Source organism: Sceloporus occidentalis, unplaced genomic scaffold (assembly GCF_023333645.1).
Source record: "Sceloporus occidentalis isolate IW3139 unplaced genomic scaffold, rSceOcc1.0.p SCAF_162, whole genome shotgun sequence".
Lineage (NCBI taxonomy): Eukaryota > Metazoa > Chordata > Lepidosauria > Squamata > Phrynosomatidae > Sceloporus > Sceloporus occidentalis.
Window position 1 is genome coordinate 87403 of NW_028317142.1, and position 17843 is coordinate 105245.

General features: G+C 37.6%; 1 pseudogene; it reads right to left on the reverse strand.

Annotated features, from left to right (window-relative positions):
- LOC149279536 (laminin subunit alpha-1-like) overlaps window positions 1–17843 on the reverse strand; it is a 60023-nt pseudogene that overhangs the window by 41527 nt on the left and 653 nt on the right.

The following is a 17843-nucleotide window of genomic DNA, read 5'->3' on the forward strand; positions in this document are numbered from 1 at the left end:
TAACCCCCTCCCTTATCACTTTTTAACCCCCTCCCTGCCTCCCTCCCTCCCTTCCTTATCACTTTTTAACCCCCTCCCTTCCTTATCACTTTTTAACTCCCTCCCTCCCTCATCACTTTTTAACCCCCTCCCTTCCTTCCTTATCACTTTGTAACCTCTCCCCTCTCCCCTCGCCCCTCTCCCCTCTCTCCTCTATCCTCTCTCCTCTCTCTCACCTTGAAGTCCAGCGACGGGAGCACGATGTTGCTGTCTTCCTGCACCGCTCGCTGGTGCCCGCTGCTTCACTGCTGAGCGCCGTAATATGACGTCATATTTCGGCGCCCAGCAGTGAAGCAGCGGGCACCAGCGAGCGGCTTTTAAACACTGATGCGGAGGAGATAGAGGGGCGCCTAGCAACTGCGGCGCTCTGCATGAAATGCCGGCACCGGGATGGGGGTAGAGGGCTCGTGTAGGAGAATGAGGGGCGCCGAGCGGTTGCTAGGCGCCCCTCTCTCTCCTCCGCATCAAAAAATAAATAAAAAATGCCGGTGAGCGGCATTTAAAAGCCGCTCACCGGCGCCCCCCTTGAGATGGCGCCCATGGCACGTGCCATGGCTGCCATACCCTATATATGCCTCTGCATTTAATCCACTAAAAAATACATCTATTCCTCAATTAGGAAAGAATGGTAATGTTATGGCAACGAAGGTTAGAGCGCTGTATTATTTAAAAGAATAAGATCCAAGTAGCATGTAAATGTTTCTTACCAGTGCAGTTTTTCGCTAAGATTGCATCCCCATAGAAGCCATCGGCACATCGTTCACAGTGCCGTCCCGCTGTGTTGTCTGTGCATTTGAGGCATTCTCCTGTCACTGCATTACAATGGCCAACCTCAAAAGGGTCTATGTTCCCATTGCAATCACAAGGGACGCACGATCCTCCGGGAACAGAGGGACTGCCATAGTAACCATTTGCACATCTAGAACATAGGAAGTATTTAGTATTAACAAAACGTACTCTTTCAAACACAGTTAATAACAGAGTAAAAAAGAAATCAACCAAGTCACTGCTATTATCATACATTTAAATTCACTAAAACCATCATATTCCACAATGTAAAGTAAATTCTGCAATGCTGTAAGTCCATAAAGAAGTTGAAAGAATGGTTCCGCTTATATAAAATGTAGTTCAAATATGCATGTTTAAGTTATGAAACACAGCCATTCTGGATTGTATTGCTCAGGAAATTCTCAATTTCCAAATAATCCAATCAGAGTACAGCTGTGCAATCCATGCGATGTATTTACTATGTGTTTGTCTGTACATAACCGTTTGAACTTGACATTTGTATAAAGTCCTAAGTGCCCCTTTACACAATACTTATATATTATTCATTGTGTATTAAAGACGATAAATAACGACTTACTTTTCACACCGTGTTCCGGTGTATCCAGGGGCACACTGGTCACAGACTGCCTCACCGTCAATGGATAAGTGACATGTTGGACTGAAACTGAATAAGAAGAAATATAACATACAACGTAAAACAGAACTCATTTTGTTTGCTTTACATTGGTATCTCAAGTCACAAGATAATCAAATTAAAAAAACTATACAACAAAATATTACATCCAAAAATGTAAATAAACAGTTCAGACTTGGCTTGGTAAAGAGAGTACATTGGCATGAATCATTTAAATGAAGGCTCACTTGTTAGTGGAGATCAGCAGAGGACAGGCGCATGGTTGGCAGTCATTAGGTGTTCCATGGTAAGGGTTTCCATAATAGCCTGGCATGCACTGATCACAATGATGTCCTGTGGTATTGTGCTGACAGTCCTAAGGGCCATAAATAACTACGTCAGTAAAGAAAAAAATTCTCTCTCTCTCTCTCTCTTTCGTACATGTAGATGTAGACGGTTAAATTACTTACATAACATGCACCATGGATGTCACACTCAGTCGCGTGGCCGTTGCATTCACAGGGTTCACAGATGCCACCAAACAGGGTTCCACCCACACGATAATGACCAGGGAGACAAGACTAGAAAATAGTCATTTCTGGTTATAATATATACACCTTTACTACCTGCATGCTGTAAATATATTTAAGCTCTTGAAAATACTTTATTACTAAATGGCAAAAATGGAAAGAAATAAAATGGAGGCTTGGCTGCAACTCCCACTGGGTCGATGGAACTGACCATGCACCCGTCTGCGTCGATGTGTTTTAGGAGTGGTGTGGAAAGCAAGGACTTGTTTCACCCACCTCTGCCTATTTTAACCAATCTCCACTTACTCTCTCGCATTTACAGCCATGCATTCTCCCTCCTACAAAGCCTTTTTATTTTTTATTTTTTTTTATGTATAAGGCTGCTTAGGGATGGAGACATGCAAAAAAAATAAAAAAAAAAACAGAATAAAATAAAGAAAGAATGCATCTCGACATTAGTATTGCCTAGAAATCATGTTTGTAAGAGCTGCTATGTTACCTCGCAAGATGTACCAGAGTAACCCGGAGGGCATTCACAGTTTTCCACTTGAACAGCTGGCAAGAGGTCCAGAACATTTGGTTGTGCAATATCCAAGGTTACTGAGCTTAATCTGCGAAATAATAAGAGAGGCTAAATAAATCCGTCAGTAATAAGATTGACACATTTACTACAACAAAATGAGATCATGAAGAGATAAAAATATGTAGTTGTTCAGTTATGGAAAACTTAAGCACTTTAATATGTATTCTTCAAAAACAAAAATAAATAAAGCACTTACATCAGGCAGAAGATGCAACCCTGCAGCTGCCTTCCTCCTCCTCAATGGTGCAACGGTCATGCCACTGATTGGCTGGCTAAAGCAGCCAGTGGCAGGAAAGCACTACCATTAAAATCAATGAACAGACAACCCCCCCCCCCCGGTGTCCCCCGCCACAATGTAGCAAATGCATATGGGGGCATTCTACTATCATATGAATTAAGCTGGAAAGAGGTAATAAGAAAGTCTTGTGGGTCGTTGAAGGTTCATGGAGATTTTGAGGTACACAGGATGTTTGTGATTGACGTATCTACATAAAAGTATTTCAAGACTATTTTTTACCTGGAGATTGTATTCTTGGCAAGGTTGTAGCTAGCCCTAATTTGAAGGTGGTTTACATTTGCGAGGACAGTCATGAGCCTATCCCTGTCCACTGGTCTCCTTGAATAGAAGTCTATGAAGTTCTCAGGAACGAGCTTTATCTCAGCTGTATGCTCCTCATAAGGCCGCAGCAGGACACCGTCGGCCTTTAATCCCAAAGTCTGCCCATTACCCTGCAAGAACATGAAAGTTATTGTAGATGAACTACTAAAACATAAAGGTAACCCATTTTAATAAATGTGTTACGTGCTTTAAAAAGTGGCTACATTGTGGAGAGAAGAATGATTCGGAAAGCGCTGCTTTTTAACTTTTGGATGCAGAATTTCAACTGCTGTCTCTTCATATATAGATGGCGTTGTTGCTATTTAGTTGTGGACAGAGGATACACTGACATCTCTATCATGCAGCAAATCTATGTGTTTTAATAAGTAAGAGTATAAGCGGCCAGATCATTTGTGAGGAAAAATGTTGGACATTAGTGGAATATATGAAACATTGTATTACCTGTAAAATGACATCCACGCCAGATATCACTTCACTGTCTGCACTGTCCGCAGGAATATCATAAGACGCTGTGTACCTTAAGTATCCGCCAACGGATGTTAGCTGGGATTTAAAAAAAGATATATTGGTTTTAATAAAAACAGACACAGTAAATGCAGATAATATCCATTGAAACCAAAAACTATACATGTTGTTCCAAATGTGACTGTAAATTTGAGTATGGAGCCATTAGGATGTCTGTAAAACATTGTTCAACCAAAATAATTGTGCAATGATAGATTCCCTTTCTATAAAGCAGAATGTTCTCACATTACTCCTGTCTACCAACCTCTTCTATTAAATCAATCCCTTAATATTGCACATGAAGGGGGGGGGATGCTACTAAGTGGTAAAAAATAATTTTATATTACATCAGCATTCAAAGATTTCTGTGATGAGCAAATTTTCTAATTCTATTTTAAAAACATAAAGCATGTCACCATTGAAGCCTTTTTGTGTTGCTCTACTGTCCAGTTGGTGGCTGCCAGTTACTTAAGTATGGCTAATGGCTAAGATGAGAGTAAGTTCAAAAATGTAGATCCAATGGTTCTTAATCTAAAACAGAACTCTGTATATCTGCCCGGGTAATGGGGTGAAGATTCCACAAACACCCTAACATTTTTATTAAAAATATTTAAAATGGAGAGAGTCCTAATTCCTTTAACCAGTCCGACATGAATACATAAAAAACCACCTGTGTAGTATTTTAATGAGAACTTACACTGCTCTATTTCCAAGTATATGCAAGTAAAACACATGTCCTGCGTTAGCTACAACCTTACAGTACCGAGATGAATGGTCTTTTATAAAACCATAAAAACCTCACCATCCTAACTTGCAACTGAGATTGTTTGAAAGCGTTATGGTTATGTATTAAACTATGCTCCTTCTTGATGTATGAATGATTCCAAATGGCTTTATTGACCCAATATCGGCAGATGGCATAAAAATACATAGTTATGGTATTTTACTAGAATTTCCTTATACACAGACACAGAAATACAAGTGAAAATAACTTACTTTATTTCCAAGATATGCTGAAGGAGCTTCCCAATAATAAGCAGATATCAAAGAATTTCTTGCTACAGTATGATTAATACTTATTTGATGGGGGCCATCAAACTGGTCTTGATTGGGTTGAATACGTGTTCCTTGTAAATCACTAATGTACCAGCCATTAATATTGGAAACCTTTAACATGAAAAAAGATACATACGGTTATATAAATATGAATCCTGGATAAGCATGACACGTGGATTCTGTAGACACAAACAACATTTAATTGCAAAGCTAAGTTAGATATTATTTAAAGACACATCACGATACTAGCGCTAGCTAATAAAAGGTTTGATTCTCTTTAAATAACGTTTTATTTATCTCACCAGTTGTATAATATCACTCACCAGTTTAGCTCTTGCCATCCAAAACAAATATTACTTCTTTAACACATGGGTTAACGGAAATGACTTTGAGGGGCCCCTAGGCACGCACATGGACACGCACTCTCTACCAAGATCCCAATGCAGGGTCGGGTTATGTGTAGAGTGCAACTCTTACTTGCCCACATCTTGGGGCCCCTAGTCACATGCTAAGTGTGGCTAATGGATAATCTGCCATTGTTTAAAGGTGCTGTTCCAACTACTCTACTGAATCTAAAACAGTTGTAGTTAAGTGCACCATTAAAAATTCTTAGTATTGTTGAATGATCTTAGAAATGGTTGTGTGACACAACAACATGCACTGATAGGTTGCTGGAAAAAACAACACATCTGCTATTGTCCATTTGCTTAACAGTCTTGAAAACGCTATTACTGTTTTGTAGTACAGTTTTAAGAAAGGAAGTTCTCATCAAACCACGACATGTTTTTGGAAGCTGCCGTTCCCTTGGTTCACTATGCACTACGACGCCCCCAAACACCAAATGAATTATGCATCAAACAACACCAGCACAGGAGAAGCTCGTGGGTATGGTTGTCCATTCCTACTACACAGTGACTTGACGGGAATGTTGTATTGCAGTAGCAGTAGAATCAAGTCACTTTTTGATGGTAACAATAACATTCAGAACATACTTTATGTTGTAAACGATAGAGTGCGAGGTCCTCTGCGACCTTGTTATTATTTGTCATTATTATGTATTATTCTGCATAGTGCTTATCATAATTTGGTGCAAAATTAACAGAAATCTGTAATCACCTGAGTAGTATGCCAAAAGAGTCCATCGCAGACACCAGAAACACCAAAGCAAAAGCATTCTGTGCATCCTTCTGGGTTTTGTGCCTGCAGGTTGTAGAACCCAGGCTTACAGCGGTCACAGTTCTCTCCTTCGACATGTTCCTGAAAGGTACAAATAATGACCGTGACACGCATGCTAACAGACAGTGGCGGTCCTAACACCGATGCTGATTAAGGACACTATAGGCCTACATGGCCTCCAACCATAAAATACACGGTATGTGTAGACTGAGGTCAAGCTAGGCACTATCAATGTGTAATGTACTCATGTGTGCTATGTACATCCCAGTAGTCAAATATTCTACAGACATCTCTGATTAAATCTACCTCCTAGAACAGGACTAGGGCAAGTTATATCTCTCCATTTGCTGTGTTTTTCTATGACTAGGAAATTAAATTCTCAGTTGCTACGGTGACTGCAGCACATTTATTACCTTGCTCTATGTTACTTCTTTATACACAACCTCCTTACACTAACCAGTCTATGCGCTGTTCTTCTTTTAGTGATGTTATAATTAAATAACAAAACAACAAAACATAATCTATAACTTATCAGCCACATACATGGCATTACTCACCTTACATATACATTGTTCAGCACAAGGGTCATCATGTATGCTGCCTACCAGACTGCAATTACACTTCACACAGTTTGGGTACTCCTTGTATCCAAACGCGCATTGGTCACATTTTGTCCCTGTGAAGCCTTCTTTGCATTGACACTGACCCGGGAAGACACCTTTAACATACATTTAATATATAAACTTAACCCAAGCAAATAAGGAAATGAGATTACAGATAATTTATTGCCAATTTTACATGCAGCTCAAGATAGGTGGCATCTTTGACCCGCCTGTTTAATACCTATGCCCTTGGGTACCGGGGGTCTTTTTGTTTGGGGGGAGCATGGGTTGATCATGGTACATATACAGACTTTCTGATTTGTAGGGTTTACCAATTACCGGTTTAGCACACTTAAACAGTATTTTTGTATGTCTTTCCCTTAAACGTTTACCAGTCTGAAACTCTGTAATATATGGAGCCGTTAATTAGGCCTGGTAGTTTAACATAACAATTAACAAAGGCTTTGGGAGCAGGGGACAGCACTCAAAAAGTAGGGGAAATAATAATGTTTTATAGGAAATTCACACACCTTGGTTTATGTTGGCATGATTATCATCCACAATACAAACAGGACTGATAGATCCAAAGGTGTCACATTCACAAGGATAACAAGGGGCATCTGAGTAGGGAGACACCTGTTAAGGACAAAAACTTATATTTAGTAGATATTCTGAATATTCTAAACCTGTATTTTCAATAACATAGATAAGTAGATAGATACATAGATAGATACATAGTATAGTTTAATAGATAAACATATATGAGGACCTTATTTATTTTAAGATTACATTGGGTTTCTTGACAAATACTGTCCTAGATATTAAGTATGGGTCAGCATGGCTTTCTTTAACTAGTTGAGGATTACTTTACATCTTCATACCTTGTGTGGCCGGTAGTAGCCATCAATACAGGTCTCACAATTAAGCCCGGCTGTGAATTGAGTACAGTTGATGCACACTCCTCCTCCAATGTACTGATCGTGAATGTTCAAACTCATGTTCCGATCTGCCACATCTTGGTCAAAGTAACAATCTTCTGCTTTGTTATGGCAATTGCATTCTAAAAACAGAACAGTATTAGTTTGTGATCATACCTTTATTCTCCTCTGACAACTTCAAACAAATACTGACTTTTTTTGCATAGACCTTAAAAAAATATATTTTGACTTTTACTTGGAAAGTGTGGCGTAACCCTCCAGAATTGGAGAAGAGAAGGGGAGGGCAAAATTTTCATCTTTATTAATTCAAAGGTAAGCTGTAACTAAGCAGACAAATTACAAAATAACTCATACTATTATGTGGCACAAAATCACCTTAAAATAAAGTACCGTATTTGCTCGATTATAAGACGAGGCCTTTTTCAGAGCAAATGCTCTGAAAAATACCCCTCGTCTTATAATCGGGGTCGTTTTATAATCAGACCTCAAATAGGTCTGATTATGAGACGACTAAGATCCAGATCCCCCGCAGCTGCAGGGGACCGGGATCCTCCTGCCCCCCCCCCACTTACCAGTACATCTGAGTCCCCGGTGTGTAGCTGGGGCAGCGTGTAGAGCTCTACGCGATTCGCGTAGACAACTTTCGCTGCATCAAAAGCACCGGTGCAGGGAACTCTGATCTCGGACAGTCGGGGAAGGTCTGCGTGATGGACGCAGACAACCCCCGCTGCTAGCCACGCCTCCTTCCGGCTGCAGCGTAAGTGTGTGGGATCTACACGCTGCCCCGGCTACATGAGTGCTCTGTGAAATGCCTTTTAACCCCCTTAATGCCACTCTGCCTCCAGAAATGCCTTTTTAACCCTCTATACGCCACTCTGCCTCCTGAATGCCTTAAACCTCCCTATATGCCACTCTTCCCCATAATATGCCTTTTAACCCTCTAAATGCCAGAGTGGCATATAGGGGTATAAGGCATTTCTGGAGGCAGAGTGGCACATAGGGGGTCAAAAGGCATATCATGGGGCACAGTGGCATATAGGGTTAAAATGCATATCATGGGGCACAGTGGCATATAGGGGGTATAAGGCATTTCTGGGGCAGATGTGCATAACTGGGGGGTAGGTTGGAAAATAGAAGGAAATAAAACCAAAATATTTTTCTCAATCATAGCTTTTATTAAAAAAAAATAGTTTAGATGAATTAACATTTACTGGTAAAACTTTTTTCCTATAGGGTCGTCTTATATTCAGGCTTTTTCTTTTTTTCCTAAATTAATATTCAGATTTGGGGGGTCGTCTTATAATCATTTAATATGTATTTGACATTAACACAACTATCAAATTAAATATTAACGCTCTTATTGTGTTAAAAGATAACATTTCTCTTCCTCAGGCTTTCTCAGTGCCTGGAAAAGCGATGAAAGGCCAAACTTACTCTCGCACTGGCTGCCAACCGAAATAGTGCCCGGTCGCCATGGATTCTGGTGGTATCCAGGGCAACACTCATTACAGCTTTCTCCACAAGTGTTGCGTTCACATTGACACTGAAGTCTCTGAGTAGCAGAAAATATGAGAAAGTTGTCACACAGTGATCTGTAATATATATTATTCTAAATAAACAGAACTGCCTAAATTAAACTTAACTAGAAGCTGGAACTAGATAGAAGATGTAAAAAGTCTGTGAAATACAGCTTGATCCTGTGAAATACATTTTTATGGACACAAAATATTTTAAAATTAACAACAAAACTTACCAAAGTAACTGGATCGTAGGGGCAGCTGCGAGCATGTCCATAGCAAATACACATCCCTCCAACTGAAATATCTTTTAAAGAGTAGAAATACTGAAAGAGAAACAGCGGCAAAAGAGGGATATAATTATTAAATATGCTATAATCAATCAATGAAACACTCAAGTCTAAATCTAAATCTCAAACTGGGAAATCAACAGATTTGCCACGACAAACATAAGTTTTAATATTTAACACTTAAAAGTCCTGGGGATTTAAAGCTCTAACAGACTGCCATCACATGTTTATAAGACAGAAACCTCTGGGTAAAGATTTTCTCATATTCTGAAAGAAGTAAAAAAAATAAAAAAAAATAGAATTTTTATTAAGTAGTAACAGAGCTGGACCATAATTTAACAACAACAAAAATATTCTTTCAGCCACAGAGATTCTCTCTCTCTCTTTCATGCGTTTTTCAAACCTTTTGCCTATTCTTAAATCACATGTCCTTTTTGGGATTTACAAACCACAACTATTTTTATGTACAAATACTTACCCTTCTAGTTACTATTAGATCTACATCCCGGAGATCAAGATGGTTAAGCGTCATGAGGTCGGCATTCAGAGTTCTAATGCGTTGCAAACGAAGACGGATGTATCTCGCAGAAGTAAACTCCAACAAAGTTGGGGATGGATCATCTGCACTGGGTCTTCCATTAATCAGTGAAACGTGAATCTAGGTTTGTTAATTAAACACATAACACAATATTATAACTAACTACTCAGCCAAATCGCCACCCGAGGATGCCACTTAGCCCCAGTCAGCATAACAGGTGAGGATCCCCTGCATAGGGCCGCAATCACAATGCTCTGTGTTGTATTTTTCATATTTGGTAGTTTGTGCTTTTGCCCATTGTTTTTTTCCCATTGGTTTCTTGGATGGATTTGTACCTTTCTACCTTTTTGTATCTTTTTTTTATTATTGGATAAATGTATGTAGTTATTTCTGCTCATAAATTGCCACTATAGTTTAGATTGTTTATTTTATGGGATTTTAGAGTAATAAACTAACATTTATCGAAAAGCCTTTGTCTTCTTCCTTCTTCAAATTTTACTAAACCTCCAAACACCGCGCAAACTCTCTTCACTATCAGACAGTAGGTGATGTATGGCTGCTTGATACAGAATACGTTTGAAGACTTTGTAACAAAATATGAAACAGCTATATGTTTCTTTAAATTCTGTCTATGGAAACACTATCTTTCCTCCCTGGAGACAATGACCGCAAGGCTGGAGAGATCATCAAAGACAACAATTTCCAACAAATTTTCCTTGCTGGTCATGTCATTGGTCTGTAGATTAGATGAGGAAACACAACAGCATTCTCATTTACTAATACAAGCAGAGGGCAAAAGGTTGTACATGGTCTATCTGTGTGACAATGGAAGCACAGATTTCTGCTCCAGGATTCTGGAGAAGGCATCTAAAAAAACAGGCTGTTGTTTACGTACATTGGGATGTAACCAAAAAAGCAAGGTTTCATGAATAATGGTGATGGGTATGAATACATACTACACCAGTCTGCAACTATTTAATCAGTGGAAAAGTAAAATTTGAAATAATTATACCTCTCCATGTTCCAGCGGTACAAGTCTTGAATAAAATGACGTGCAAATCACTTCATCATCCCTTCTGTACGTTGGTGGCCCAAGTCTTGGTGTCACATTGTATCGACTCAAGCACTCGTAGTCACTGATTGCATAATACTGCCAAGGCATGAACTCAACACCATCCTGAGAACGTTCTAATATCCAGTTACCTGGCCGTGGTGAATTTGCTGCTTTAATTATTATGTATGCAACTTGGAAGATCTGCGCACAAAAAGAATGTTTCATTAAATACATATTTCACACAAAAACATTTTTTTCCATTCCTATTGCTACACAATTGCTATAAGACACTGCACCTCAATTTGTCATTTCTTAACTGTATTTCCAGGGTTATAAGTTACCTCCTAATTGTACCAGGCAAAACACTTATAAAGATATATTTTCCTAACAATTTGCACCAAAAGGATTATAATATGGCAGTATTATTTTTTTTTCTTTCCATAGTACACATACTGCACAAATATGTATATTTGCAAAAAGAGAATACATATTATAGCTCTTAACTTATTATTATTTATCCATTTCTCATATTTTGCAGAACTGTACTTTAGGTAAGCAGTACAAAATAATTTGGATTTACAAGAAGAAAAGATAAGGAGAGCCCTGCAAACTGAGCTTACAATCTAGATATGTGTGTTTCCCATTCTTAAGTGAAAACCTTAATATATATTTTTCAGGGCTTTGTAATGTGCATTACTATTTATCCATGAAACTGCGCTTATATTACCATCACAGTATTTTCTCCCCCACACTGTGTATTCTGCTAACTTGCCTCCCTGTTTGTTATATGGTTGAGTGAACAAGAAATGAGCCGGTTCATATTGTACTGAGATTTTTTTTTAATGGCTCCAGAGTCATGAGTCTTAACAAAGCTACAGCTGATGTAGCTCATTGTAAGCCCACATTGGACAAGTATTTGCAACAATATATGCTTCTCCTGTAGCCTGTTTCATTCTTCAATTTAGAGAACATACAGAAGCACCAATTTAAAGCTATACCGCTTACTAGCCAATATGAATTATACATTTTAATTTGCCATCCAAACAACATCCCACTATAGCTCTCTGTAACATATGGGCAAGAAAATGAGTGTCCAGTGTGATTACAGGAGCCACTTAAGGCTGATGGACCGATTTCCTCCAGTTGTCCGTGGGCCAACATTCCATCTGCACTATGATGGGACCTTCGTTTTAAGCCCAGTGCTGCGTGACCAACAGTTCCCGACCTGGAAAGGATTTTAGATGTTCTAGATGTGGCAACATGTTGTTATCTAAATGGTATAATTGGTCAAACATGACCGTGGTCTGAAAGTTGTCTGTCTACACCTGAAATCCATACAATTGTGCATACCATAACAACACAATGGAACTGCAATGAATTAATTGGCAAGCTATCAATGTAATTATATTCACGCAAGTTCTCCAACCAATCCTGGGTTGCATTTTAATACCCTCCGTTGCTGCTAATAACATGTACCTTATGTACTTACATGATAAGAGATATCTTAGGTGATTATTTTTAAACCTCCTTAATAAGTTATGTTATTTAAAATATTCTGTGTACATTACTTTATCATAAAAGATTGACTTTTTGTCTTTCATAGCTTGATGTGTGCTAACTGATATTAATTTGGTGTGAACATTGCGAGACAGGGTGGGACAGTGTGCGACGGGAAGAAGTAAGTGGAGTGAAATTCTGTAAGCACAAAGATCAGATTTATATGTCTTCAGACTGAGGCATACATATTTTGGGTTGCAGACTTAATTGTTGCCTTAGTTTAACAGTTGGTACCCTTAGAGATGTATTTAGAGGTTGCACAGAGACTGTTAAATTCTATTATAGTGTTTTGCTTCTTATATATTTATATTGTATGTAATGTGTCCCCAGAAAATACAGTGGAAGTGTTTGAGTATTTAAAGAAAAAAAAAAGTTCACCCAGTGTGCTGCAAAATATATAATATCAAATGTTCTTAGAAAAAAAAATGTTCCATAATTTCTAACTGTGGTTTCACAGTTTGCTAAGAATACAAGGCATGAAAAGTAACCCTTGACACCGAATAAATGGTTGTATGACAGTGGCCTGGGAAAAAACCCATGGAACATAATAGGCAGTCAAGCAACATGCTGTAAAACTGTCTCCTTACAACATAATGGATGAGCAACGTGACTGCTGATTCTCTCAGGATAAACTTACCAGATCAGTGAAGTCTCTTCTTGCTGCACAATATTTGACACAAAGAGCAAATAAGTAGATTTATGCATGAATATCTTAAAGCTTGTAGGGATAACATGCAAACACATATGCAATGTCTATACTTGCGCAGATTTAGGATGCATTATTTTAAATTGGACATTGCGATGATATAAAGTATTGTTTATCTAATGAAATAATCTCCTCATTAATTAGACTAGACATTCTACTTTTAACAGCAAGGTAACATGATGAGGACCTAGTTTGTCGTCTAGATGATTGCGCTGAGATAACAGAGATAAAACATATATCTAATATGGATATATGCAACTTTTCAAAAGTTTGGGGTCACTTACCAACGTGTTTGTTTTTTTAAAGAAAATATATTTTTGTCTATTAGAATAACATGGAATGGATGAGAAGACGTTGTGTAGACGTCGTTGATGTTGTTAAATGACTATTGCAGCTGGAAAGAACAGATTTTGTATGGAATATCTTCATTGGCGTACAGAGGCCCTTTATCACTCCCATCACTCCTGTGTTCCAATGGCATGTTATGTTCGCTAATCCAAGTTTACATTTAAAAGGCTAATTGATCATTAGAAACCCCGTTTTGCAACTATGTTCGCACAGCTACGAATTTCCATGACCCCAAACTTCTGAACTGTATTGTATCTAATGTCAAAACATTGTATTATATGAAAACCACAACTGTTTTGAAACAAATAACATGTCATTTTTTCTGCATAAATGTAGCAAATATATTGGCACATTAGCCTTTCTGAGTAGGGACTGAGTTCAGGGTTGGAAACAAAAAATCTGATTTGGAAAAGGGGCAAACGCATATGGGGTGGGGGATTCTACAGAACCCTAAACCCTAGCCTCATGTATTCACAAAGCAGACAACAGGAACATTTAAAGGAACCACATGAATTGAAGTGCATATGATGGCTGGAGTGTCCCTTAAATAAGGAAAATGGATATAGCCATGTTTGTTCAAGAGGTCCTACATTAAAGTTGATATATTTAATTGGGCTAAAGCCGTAGAATAACATAAATCTTTGGAATCTCAGAGGTGTCAAAAACGTACATAATTTGAAAATAACAATACATTTTCATATAGCTTAATTTTATCTATTTTTTTATATAATGAGATATGGTAGAGATGTGACCCTAGCTTTCTCATTAAGATGGTTAAGCATGGTTAATAAGCAGACAAATGGATCCCCCGGTTAAAGTAAACTGAATTAAAATGTAAACCCCTTATCATGCATTAACCAACACTGAAAATGAGAAGCACTAATACAGGGTTTGATTAATTATTTCTAGTCGCAAATGCTAACGCTGTCCTTATGTCCTAAATAAAGTTAATTTTTTACACACAAGAGGATTTGGGGCACTTATGATACAGTGGTGGGGAAAGAATTGGCGAGAATTGATTCTAGTATTGATCCTAGTGAAATCTTTGACCTGCTATGTCCATTTCATGCACGTAACAGAACAATTTAGTATTATTAATACAATAATAATAATAATAATAATAATAATAATACTTATTATTTTGAATATCATTTACTTTGTAACCTTTAGAATTCTTGGATTGTGATCAACCACACTATTAAAAGGGAATTGTGACTATTTATTTTACTTAGTACCAGGTTACAAATATGGTTTCCTTATTTAATAGTTGTAGTTTTAGCAAAATATAATATTTTCAGGCAGACGTTCATATCTGTGATGTAGCTCTGTTATCTGAGCCCAACCTACTAGGCAAACACCCTTACTCCTTTCAAATAATTGAATGGCTCAGTCTTAATCACCCAGCAGGACACTCTGATTAATGAAATGCATAAATCATTATATTTAATCCTCAAAGAGAAAAATATTTTTTCCCCCATGAGATTTCGACTTTATCAACTAAATGTAAAGCGTTGTGTGCCCCTATTTACATGCACTAGTTAGAAAGTTCACAGATAAAAGACATAAACACGACAGATAAGTAGTCCATATATTTTGCAGTTTACAGGTTATTTATGGAGAAACAGAGGACCGTATAATGAGTACTTCCAAGTGGAACAAAGACTGTACATGTGAGATTTATAAGGATCCAGACGTTATTTGGTTAGCTTGTAATTTAGATTGTTCAAAGGAACTGGAAATGTGATATCTTACACATTTGGTATATGTGTGGTATTTCCAATTCAGGATGCTTGTAATTAAAGAGTAATGAAGGTCTTTCTAATACAGTAGGGGTTGTGCAGTACTTGATCCATACATTTTGAAATGTGAAGGTGTAGGCAATCTGGTTCTAACTGTGCTAACTAAAAGATAAAATAACTCTGGTGTCACACCATACCCTTAGTTGACTATTCTCCCACAAATACTACATAGATGCCATAAAGAACTGCAAACGTGCAAGACTATGCAGAAAGGTGCTATTTTAAATCAGGAAAAAAAGATTTTAGCTAGAAAAAAATAAAACAAGAAAGTGTCATAATTACTTGTCTTAAATCCAGTGTTATGGTGACCCAGTGATATATTCTGCCATTCTGAATACTGGGACTTTGCCACCAATCATTAGTGCCATCGATTGCATTGGTTATCGGGTGCCGTTCTGTAAATAAACAAATAAAAAAACATATACCAGTTTGCAAGTGAAAGAGAATAGAAAATTGAGTAAGAAAGTATTTTATTTATATATATTTTGGTGAGAAGATTATTGGGTTCCGGTCAGTAAACAAAATACTACAGAAATAACGATGCCTGTTTGCAGTTAACCAGCAAGATGTACAACACATAATGAGGTCTTTTAACTACAATGTGAGTGCATGAGAGTTGGCAAAAAAAATCTTAATTTGTAGCAGCTCGTTCATATATTCACTATTACTAACTCACATACTCAAACACACACAACTTATTCTGCACATTGATTGCTTGAAAAAAGCAAGCAATGTGCAGAATAATTCAACCCCCAGATTGCTTGTGATTTGTAAATACAAGCTGAAGCTTGCAAATTTCTCTTTGTAGCCTCAGGGGGTGACATGTAACGTCCCACACACACAGACACCAAAAAAAAAAGATTCATTACAAAAATAATAATAGAAATGAAACAGGGATCCCCACATTAAGCAAGGGGGTCAACAACCCATCCACCTTTATCCCCTACCCTGTATGTGGTGGGGTAGGGGGTAATAATAGACTATATTGGGGTATAAAGCCCACCATGCTCTACATAATTTAGTGTTTACTGGGATGAGGTTTAAAATATACTGGGGGCAAAGGTTATTGAGTACAAAAAAATAAACCTTATATTCAACACCCTATTTACCCCCCTCCCCCAAAAGAATCCAAGTCGGTGAACTAGGAGTGAATGTCATTCATTGTCCACCCCTTTGCACCTACAGGGTTCAGTCTTTTTAACTTTTAAATTTTTTATTTGAGTGACTATATGAATTGCTTGCATGTAATGACATGTGACTAAACCATTTAACTATTTGTTGGTGAATAGACCCAAAAGTATATCAGAAGATGGGTTACTTACCTTTGGGATTGGAACTGTTCTCATCACAGATACTACATTGAGGGTTGCGTATTGGCCTTCCTGGCACATGTTCTACAAGTTTACAAAACATCTCTGGTCCCATTTCACCACATGTGGCATTAGTGGTAATAACGGCATTACTGGCAAGATTCAGTATAGCGGGAAACAAACCTAAACAGAACACAACAAGATTTACCATGTAGAATAACATTCAGAACACAAATTCATTTATGTGTTAGGGGAATAATGTGTTTTCATTTTTAAAGTATTACCGTTGATGATTTAAAACACAATATGTATGTGTATTTAATCAAGCATTAATTCTTTTTCTCCGGTTACTTTGCTGTCATCACTATATATTAGCACAATGTTAGTGATTTTTGGTATCGTCCGTGAACAGTTCTTGCTTTAGAACAATATTATGAAGCAATGTATTATAGTACGTTTATTAGAGAAGAATTGTCCTAAAAACCTCCCAAGAAATGTTGTTAAAATGTCATTTTTTAAAGTTATATATATATCCAAACAAGAAAATATGCCATGCCTGATGGGCCAATCTTAAAAAGAACATGTTAATAATATAACTTAAATGTCTTGTTGTCCATACACTGCTAAATGTCACACTTTTGTAATTTAATGAAACATGGAAACATCATTTCTAGCGCTGTCAAAAGTGCAAACTCTTCTCAGAAATAATTATATATTCATGCAAGTTGCCTAATTTTCATTTTTGGGGGAAACACTTGTCAAGTGACACAAAAAAAAACATGAACTGATAAGACATTCCTTTTTACGCAATTAAACCTTCAAATGAAATAATAAAATGACAGATCTGTAAAAGGTTAATTTACTTAACATGCAAGAGATTGTAATTAACATTTTGTCTAAGTGACACAGTGCCTTTGAATACAATTATGTTTAAAATTCAATGTTGATGCTCTAGATAAAGATATAATACATTAAGGCAAACAAAGGGCTCGCTCAGGCATTCTTCCTGACCTGGGATCACAGTGTTTTCCTGTTTACTTTCTTGCTACCCTCATACTTGTCTGTCTGGTTAGTGCTGTACTTTATGAAGCAATCATGCAGTTCAATTGCCAAAAAAAAACTGTAGGGTTTTGTTATCTGTGTTCATGTTCCTAGAGCCATGAAACTGCAAATCTGCAAATTCCTTCCATTATTTTGACTGGCTTTAGCTTATGAATGCGTCTGACCTTTTAAGTTCTGATAACTTATCTTCATACCACATTCCTTTTATTGGGA